Below are 9,815 nucleotides of genomic sequence, written 5' to 3' on the forward strand. Positions count from 1 at the left end.
TGGTTTATTTATTTGCATGTGTGTGTGTGTGTGTGCGTGTGCATGCATGTGTGAGAGAGCGTTTCAGTTTGAGTGTGTCCTCTAAGAAGTGTCCCATTAGTCTCAGACTTGTCTGTGTTTATGTTGGGATGAAACTCCTCGTGGCGCCATTTTGCTATTCATGCAACAACCTGCATTCCGTCATGTTTGTGTTTTTGCTGACGAGGCACGGCGGCTGACGCACAGGAAAAACAGGCCTACGTGCCGCCGCTCGACTGACGCGCTTATTTTCCTCCATGTCTTCTTCTTCAGACACCAAACAAGCATGGCCGACTCTCAAAGCAAAGCCAGGAGATCTCAGAAGAGTCTTTTCTTTTTTTTTTTTTCCACGATGAGCGGGTGGAGACCGATCCAGTCGGGATGATGTCAGCATCGCAGTTCTTACCTTTTTCAGCGTCTGCCGCTGCAAAAAGAGCAATTTTCTGAGTGATTGACAGATTCATGATGTAAGCAACGCCTCTGACGTTCCCTTGGATAGCGTTGAAGATTACCTGCCAGAACCATGTCATTTGTTTACCAAGTTCATTCCTCCTATATATGCTCTACTGCTCTACAAAATACATGCTTTACATCTAACATTTTCCATCAACAGGAAAGATGACCAGAATGACCAGTTTCTAGTGATAATTTGAGGCCATATTGATGCCAAATTTGCCCTCTTTTTTTTTCCATCCCCTCAGAAACAGTTAATCCAAAACTATCAACCTCGGTCCGAGCAAGAAAGTCGGAAAAATGTTCAGGAAACAAAACACATAGCGCGCCATTCATTTCGGGGGCCCGGTTGCCGTGGCGACGTTGCAGTCGGTCAGGGCGCGTGCGTGTTTGCGCCCCGGTGTCGCTGACTCACGCCGGGGCCGCGGTTCATGAGCCAGGCGCCAATCAAATGCAACTTGTGTGCCACCGAAAAACCGCCGAGTCCATGCCACCCTGGCCTTTCTCTGCAGCTGTCACCGCTTGGCAGGACACGAGCAAGAAAGAAAGAAAGATTGAAAGAAAGAAAGAAAAGAAAGAAAAGAAAAGAAAAGAAAGAAAGAAATCTCTCGCTCTCAGGCAAGTGGCAGGTCTCAGACATGGCAAAGTAACCCGAGAAGGCAGAAAAAATGAAAACGATTCCCAAAAAATACGAAACGACAGATTTTTCATTGCTGTTCTTGTCAATAAATCAGCGCTCTGACAAGAGGTTTGGAAGAGATTTTTTTTTTTCTTTTTTTTTTTTTTTTTTTTTGTTCCTCATGCTTCCCTCCCTCTCCTGCCTGAGAACAAATGAGAGGCAATGAAAAGAAATGAAGTGGGTCTAAATAAGGTCTGAAGGCAGAGGAAATCAGAACGGAGGAATAACACAGCAGCGGGCCGGGGCAGCCAGCTTTCTCCGGCCCTCACAAATCAAACCACATAAAATTCTCCAAGAGCTTACAGTAGGAGATGTTTGACATGAGGTCTCTCCGCCCAAACACACACTCTGCTGCAGACACACACACACACACATATGCATGCACGCCTACACACACACACACAGATGCAAAGATTGCAAGCATGTCTCGCCTCAATAGCGGTAGACTCAAACAAATTGCTAAGGTCTGTGCAAACAAGAACAATGTGTGGTAGGGTTTCTCCAGCCTCTCTCTCTCTCACACACACACACACACACACACACACACACGCTGCACCGTCCCTCTCTCCTTCTTGAGTTACCTTTTATTTATTCCAAAAGAGTAAACCAGCCAACATAATGTAGAAGGTTTGTATTAACGCTAAACATGAAATATGACGTATCATGTCGTTTTTGACGTTTCCAAATCTAGTAAATCTTCTGACCAGTCACGGAGCAAAGCGTTTCATCAAGCTTTATTTAGATGTGTCACATTTAAACCTGCACAAGTACCGGTCGGCCTTGATTACCAAAAATAAACAGTGCAGGAGAAAAAGTCTGACTCATTCATCATTGCATCATATTGACCGGTGTTTGATGTTCTGAGGTTTGTGGACGTAAGCGACGGCGACAAGGATTTTCCTCCACCTTCTCCGTGTTACTCAGCATTTGTAGATCCATGCTTGAGATTTCTGTTTGTGTGGAATCAATGATGCACTGTAGCAATCACTCTACATGTTGATAAATACATGCTTAACAGTGTTTAGATATGCGTTATTCATTACAGGTTAGGCCTGTGACCGCTGATGTTTTGAGGATCTAGACTGCTTAGTAGGAAAGCTTGACTGTTTCTGATGAGCATGTGGTGAAGGTGCTGCAACTTTCTGCAACTTTCCCTCATATTTTTATTATCTTGCATGATCATTCCAGACTGTGCAGCTAAAACTCACTGCGCAGTGGGTGAATATCACACAGAAAAATAAAGGTGCAAACTGGAACCGAAAATGGTTCTTGATGCCGTAGTGATGCCATAAAAGAACCGTTTCTGGTTCCACGAAGAACCTTTTAGACCAAGGTTCTTTAAAGAACTATTTCTGCACTCCTTTGCTTAGAGATTTGCTTCTATAGCCTCATTTGCAATTGCACAATATGTACTATTGAGGGGTTTGGATATTCTCTACATTTATTGCCATCCAATAACTAAGAATTAAGAATATTTGGGATAATAAAAGGTTGTTAATTTCCGGTTCTTTTGTGGTTCTGGTTCTTCTACGGCAAGAACTATTTTCGGTTCCAGTTTGCACCTTTATTTTTCCTGTGTGTACGAGGTTACTCATCTGAAATAGTTCCAAAAAATAAACCTGGTTGCATCAGCTGTATTGAGTTCCTAATGTTTCATCTTTTAAAATTCGTGAATATACAGGCCATGTGATAAAAAGCACTTAAAGGTCAGGGTTCTTACTTTGGATAATGCTAGTCGCCTACTATCACTCAACATAGTGGATGCTAAAGTGTTAGCATGGAGCACCGGAGTGAATGATCTACCGGGGACACATGGATGATTTTGGTGTCTATGTTTTAATCACTGAACGGCTCAGCTAATCAACAGGACAATATCAAACACTTGGTGTATTCCTTTAAGCTTAATCTACTGTTGAACTCCTTGTAAGACGCTTTGGATACGAGATAAGAGTGTCAGCTAAACGTTTCAAATGTAAATGTGAATGTAAAACACACTGCAACACTACACACACACTGCAACACGACACACACTGCAACACACACACTGCAGACATGTGCAAAGCAGAGACTGAGTGCACAAAAAAACATACTCCTTTTGAGCAATACCATTTATTTTCTCAACCATAACATATATATATTATGTTTAAGTCAGGACCTGGATGGCAGACTTCTCTTTACCATGGCATGGGCGGATTAATTAATTAGCATCATTAGACTCCTGACAATGAAATGAGCCTCATTACAGAGAATTAGACGAAACACACACCAGCCAGTGGAGGAGAGGAGGAGGAGGAGGAGGAGGAGGAGGAGGAGGGAGGGAAAGAGGAAGGTATGGGGGATTGGTTGAAAAGCAGAAAAGAGAGGCAAATTAAATGAGAAATACATCCAAATGCAAATGATAATATAAGTATTGGCAGGTGAACTTGTTTTAGACTATACTGAATCATAAGTCAAAAAGCAACTTGATTGATTTTGCAAGCCTGCATCATTACAGCTGCAGTCTGATGCGCCTCCCCATGGGGGTTTTGCCCCCTCTTGTGGAGCTCAGCTAAAACTGTCTGCATTGGAGCCGGTCCAGAGCCTATCATGCATTGTGAAATTTCAGCCCACTCTCTCATGGATAGTTTGATTGTACTGGTAAGTGCAGTGTGTAATAGATTTAGTTTATTCTCATATGTCAGATCACAAATGAGACCTTTACTAATCTCCAGCAGTACATTCTGCCGTGCCCCGCTCCTTGTTTCAACACTGAACCACTGATACGGAAATACTGGAGCTGAATTTGCTCCTGAGGTGATGAGCAATCACCAGAGAGAGAGAGAGTGATTCAGAGAGATCGCTACACATCACTCCCATTACTATTTGCTCACCAGAGATCACCGCTCTTCTGTTTGTCTTTCCATCTTTGGCAAGGAGGAAAAAATAAATACGTTTAATTGAAGTTCAAACTGAGAGTGCATGACGCATCTGTTTGCTCGGTCTGCGTATTTACCTACGCTCCTTATTTAAACAGGGCCAGCCAGCCGGCACAGAGCCGGGCCGGCCCGTATACCCAGGCCAGAGAGGAAGGGCTTAGCTGTGGAGGAAGTGGAGAAGAGGGGGAGAGAGAGGAGGAGGAGGCGGAGGCGGAGGGGCAATGGGTTGAATTAGATAGAGAGAGAGGGGCACTGGAGACTTGGCTGGAGACATGAGGAGTGAGAGAAAGAGCTGTGAAAATAGAGTGGGTTGATATAGAGAGGACACAGTTGTGTTTAGGTGTGAGCAAAAGAGAGAGAGGTTGCAAGAGAAAGAAACACAGAGAGAGGGTAAACAACCGTCTGTTGTAACCGTGCAGCTCTTCCAAAGTGCACGAATCAAAAAGGAAGAATCAAAAACCTAATTAGCACTTGCCAGCTAGCTATGTTAACTCAATAAAACAATGTAACACTATGACAGGCAATACCACAGCAGCAAAAATACATGATTTGCCCAGTCAAAACTTTGTAGCTGCAGTTCACTACATACTGTAGATGCAATCACAGCCTCTGGCTCCGCCCACAATCAGTCAGAATAGAGCGACATGTCAGAAGTTGCTCGCAGTGTAAACGCAGGATAAGCTTTTTTGCCCTGAGCATGGTGAAGCATCTGCTTGTTAAACCTGATGAAGGCTACTGCAGCTGGAACGCCCCCCTTTTGCCCCCCTTAATCTCAGTCTATTCACTTTTTGAATTAGCATGGTGATTCATAGCGGTCTGGTCCACCACTGATCCACTGATTCACTTCGCCCCGACCGATTGGTTGTTCTTAGTTGTCGGTTATCAAAATCTTTGACCAATCACAGCGGCAAAGCAGATTGACGTCATCTGGAAACGCCTCAGAGGAACAACAATCATGGCGGCGTTCACTTCCGAGTTTTTAAACTGCTGATTGTTCCTGTTTTAATTCATCGATGCCATTAAGTTTTTAAGGACTGACGGAATCACTAAATCTAGCTCGCTATCATCCAGTTCCTTTCACGCTCGTCGTAAGTAGGTTTGTCCCGCCTACATCGACCATCCAATCAGGTTCATCGGACAGTATCTGCCCGAATTAACTGCCGGTGGATGAATCACCATGCAAATTCAATTCAATTTAATATTAAAGCTTAAAGTCAAAGTCTCTGAATTTTCAAACCCTGCACACCTCCACTAATCCTGAACCAGCCCTACAGCCTGCTGCAGTATGAATACAGTCAACTTCACAGCTATCAAGCCCCACCATCATCATCCTTCATCATCCCCCCATTCTGCAAGTCATCTGGCAAGAGAAACGATGGAACACACTCCTCTCTCTCTCTCTCTCTCTCTCTCACACACACACACACACACACACACACTCAGAGGGGGGTTGTAATTGTGCAGGGGGCCTTAATTGCATCTGATAATTGGTGGCTGTTTTAAGAAAATCTGCCCGGCCATCAGTCACCTAAATGGGGCGATGGAGAGGCCTAGTCTCACGCTCTCAGGGAGAACGGAGTGTGTGTGTGTGTGTGTGTGTGTGTGTGTGTGTGTGTGTGTGTGTGTGTGTGTGTGTGTGTGTCTGCTGCCCTGGTGGTCGGCTGAGAGCGATGGCCCGGCCCCTCAGGGAAGCAGATGACTCAGTGTGTGTGTGTGTTTCTGTGCACCGACTCCATTCATATCGCTCTAAACACACTTGAACCTCAATTCAATTAGACCTGAGCTGGAGTGGATGCACTTACTTTCTGAGTGTTTTTGGGGGAAGTGGAAACTCACTGCTACTACTGCTTCTACTGTTACAGCTGGGGGTCAACTAACATCGGGTTTTGAAGGCCGATACCGATATTTTTAACCTTTTTTTTTTGGCAGATATTCAATGTCTTTAAATTTGACAGTTTAGCGCCTAACACTAGTATTCAGTGTTTCCTGGAGAATTTTCTTTTTCTCAGGGTGGAAAAGCCTCTGAAACAACATTCAGAGCATCATGGGACACTAAAACTCTCCACTGAACTCTGGGATACATTACAAGACACGACTGAACATTTAAATGAATGAATAAAATGTGCAAAGAAATTGCATTTCATTGCACCAACAATAACTGGCTGATATCTGATATTTAATAAAAGGCCAATATCGGCCCGATATATCAGCAAACTGATATGTCTCATCCCGACTACTACTTCTCTTTCTTTCTTGTCTCTTTCTTCTATCTTTATTTATTTTATCTCCCCTATTATTCATACATTTTATCTTTTTTTTTTTTTTTTTTACCATTCTCTGCCTTGTTGAGCTTTGATCAAATGTATTGATGCTCTGACACAAACATACATACGTTTGGCGTATTGATTTTTGGGACCAAATCCTATAAAATGGGGGTTTGTGGTCTAACATCTGTTTCTGGGGGTCCTCGACATGAAAACGCTGGAGAACCCCTAACCCTACAGTCCTGGCGATAAAACACAATCTTATCTCACAACAGTAAAAACGATGAAAGCTATCGTTTTGATTTTCGACACCGTCACAAACGCTGTTTTTGAGGCTCGGTGAGTCTCTGTGCGTCTGACATGTCTCTGTCTGGGTGGAACTGTCCGGCCGGTGGAAAAGTGTAACATCTCAGTCAGCTGTGGAGACGCTCAGTCGCTTCTCCTGATCCCACAGGAGGAAAACCTGGAGACCAGAACTGGGATCTCACTGTGAGGCGATGACTTTACAGCTCTCCTCCTCTCTCCTCCTCTTCTTCTTCTTCCCCTCCTCCTCCTCCCCATTCTGGTTCTCATTCACTGCATGTTCTATGACGACATCTCTCTCTCTCTCTCTCTCTCTCTCTCTCTCTCTCTCTCTCTCTCTCTCCCTCTCTCTCTCTCTCTCGGCTCTTGGTCACACTCCAGTTCAGGTCTTATTCAGGTTAAGCTGTTTACATGCACTTTTGATACCCTGGGATTAAATCTAACCCTGTTGCCATAAATAAATGGTAACACTTTACTTTTCAATGGCTTTATTCCAGTGTATTAACCTGTGTATTAACCCATGGAAAAGTATTTCAAGTAAAAAATGACAACATCCCGCCCTCAGGCTTCTTCAGGTCATGAAGAAAATCTCCCTATTACATAATAGTGTAACAGTGCTGGTTTAATGAAGCCATTTGAATGGTGCGTTACACTGTTGTAAGCACATTATGTATTAGGGAGATTTTCATCAAGTACCTACACAGTAATATTGTGCACTTATACTATTTCCTAGGTTAATACACTGGAATAAGGTCACTATAATAATAAAGAAATAATAATAAAGTGATACCAAATAAATAAACCAGTTAACAGAATATTGCCGTCAGCTCCCCTCTGTGACTGATCGATCTGATTACTATACTACTAATACTAATAATAAATAATAATAATCCTAATTTTTTTTTTTTAAACAACTGTTACAAAGTGCTTTCCAAAACAGTTAAAATTTAAACCAGACGTGAAGTAAAAATAAGATAAAATAAAGTCAGACAGGGTTACAAACCGGGATAAAAAAAATGACAGTAAGTACCGCTCACCCGCCATGTTTTTTTTGTTAACATCAACCCATAATGCTGTGCGAGTCTGGTTTGCGCAGACAGTGAAAACCAAAAGATGAGTCAGATGTTTCGATGCCACGGTAACCAGTTTAACATGAGAGTAAACCAGGCATCTTAACCAGGTTTCTCATTATCAGATTATGAGCATTACTGAATTATTCTGACTGAGTTATGACGTTTACAAGCTAAGAACAGGATGAAAACAAAGCTGCTGTCTCTCTCTCTTCGCTAATCTCTCTGTCTCTCTCCATTTTATTCCACCTCTCCCTTTCTGTCTGTCTCTGTCCCTCTCTCCTCTCTCTCTCTCCACCCCTCCACCCCTCCCTCCCTCTCCTTCTTCACACCTTCCCTCTCTGTTTCCCTGCATGGAGCAGGTGACACAGTGTAAGGCAGGTTATCCAGCAGCCGGGGTCCAAAGTGACGGCATTAGCCACCCGAAAACAAACAAACTGCACTAATCTGGGGACTGTTTACCGGTAAATGTCACCATAGCAGAGAGGTGTGTGTGTGTGTGTGTGTGTGTGTGTGTAATAACCATGGTGAGACAACTCCACCCTCGCTCCCTCCAGCAATTAGACCCCACCCTCCCTCCTGCTCCCTCCCTCCAGCTCCCTGCAGTTCCATTCATTTGGCTAATTTCAAAATTAATCGCAGCACCTTGGGAATTATTAATGACCTAAACAAATAATCGCCGTGGCGACTGAAATGGCGTCTCATTTCCTTGCCAACTGCCTTTTTTTTTTTTTTTTTTTTTTTTTGTGTACCCCCCCTCATCTGGAAACTGTAGCCAGGAATATGTAAATGGCAAATTAATTGGAGAGTCCTGTTTCTGCTTTCTTATTTTGAGTGAAAACAGCGGCGAGCCGAGCTGAGCTGAGCTGAGCTGAGCTGAGCGTCTCCCGGGCGACGAGCCAGATCCCCGACGCTGACGGACTAAATGATGCCGTCGGAGAATAATTTCACCTCATTACACCGCAGGCGAGGCAGGTAGACGCTGGAATTCTTTCCACCGAGCGAGCACCTTTAGGAAAATAAAACACACAAAAAAAAAAAAACAGGGTGTACTCCGACAGATTTAACCCTTGCTGGAGTTTGGTCTGGTTCGGTCAGGTACCACAACCTGAACCTGAAAAAATCTCCATATTAACAAGTCATTTAGTCTATTATTGAGTCCTAAAAATCAGAATTTTCTTAAAATTTCACTTGTTTCCAATGCAAATCAACTTGTTTCAGGAATTTTGTAGAATCAAGAGTCATTTTCTTGACAGCAGTGCAGTGATCTGCCTTATTCTGATCTTAATCTTTCTAGAAAACTCCTGAAACAAGTGAAGCTGCATTGGAAACAAGTGGAGTTATCTCTCCTCACTGCAGAATGTTTCTCTTGGTTTAAGAAAAATAAGATTTGAAGGCTGAATATGAGACTAAATGACTTGTTAAGATGGATGTTTTTTGCAGTGCAACCAAACAGCTTCCACCTGCTTGCTGCAAGATAATTCAAGAATATGATACACCTCTGCATGAAACCACCTCCTAACACACACACACACACACACACACCCGTACTCCTCCTCCAGTCCGCCATATTTCACCTTTCTTATTTACCTTCTCTACTCCGCTCCCCAAAGATTTATAATGTGGCAGGTAGAGTTTAGTATGTGAGCAGTGAGCTGTGCAAACCACGTCATGACAACTCACGCACCGCCACACGCTAAGACGCCACTCTCACGCACACACACACACACACACACACCGCCGGGGCACACGCGTTACCGGCCAATCAGAGCGCAGAGAGAGGCTGAACCCCCCCTCTCCCTTCCCAAATAATAAGCAGGGCCTGGGCGCCACACGGGCTGGGGGAAGTGTTCGAGTGTGTGTGTGTGTACCTTGTGTTTGCCATGTGTGTTTTTATGTTAGTGTGTGTGTGTGTCACGTGAGTGTGTGTGTGTAGGTGTGTGTGTCTGTGCACTTGCATACACTCATGTTGGTTACTAAAGAATCTGGCGGTGACACTGGCCTCATGCATCTCACCGCAATAGAGGGTGGAGTGTGTGTGTGTATATGTATGTGTGTGTGTGTGTGTGTGTGTGTGTGTTGCTGATGGAGTGCTAAAAATCGTTGTTGTGCT

At 43.8% G+C, this 9,815-nt stretch overlaps 1 long non-coding RNA gene across 1 annotated transcript in view; it reads left to right on the forward strand.

Moving 5' to 3' along the window:
• Nucleotides 1-5,707, forward strand: part of LOC144542974 (uncharacterized) — a 159,826-nt gene extending 154,119 nt beyond the window's left edge. Inside the window, exon 2 of the long non-coding RNA XR_013507551.1 lies at nt 5,645-5,707. This is a non-coding gene — a long non-coding RNA (uncharacterized LOC144542974). The remainder of the gene's footprint in view (nt 1-5,644) is intronic.
• Nucleotides 5,708-9,815: the final 4,108 nt, after the last annotated feature.

Source organism: Centroberyx gerrardi, chromosome 20 (genome assembly GCF_048128805.1).
Source record: "Centroberyx gerrardi isolate f3 chromosome 20, fCenGer3.hap1.cur.20231027, whole genome shotgun sequence".
Lineage (NCBI taxonomy): Eukaryota > Metazoa > Chordata > Actinopteri > Beryciformes > Berycidae > Centroberyx > Centroberyx gerrardi.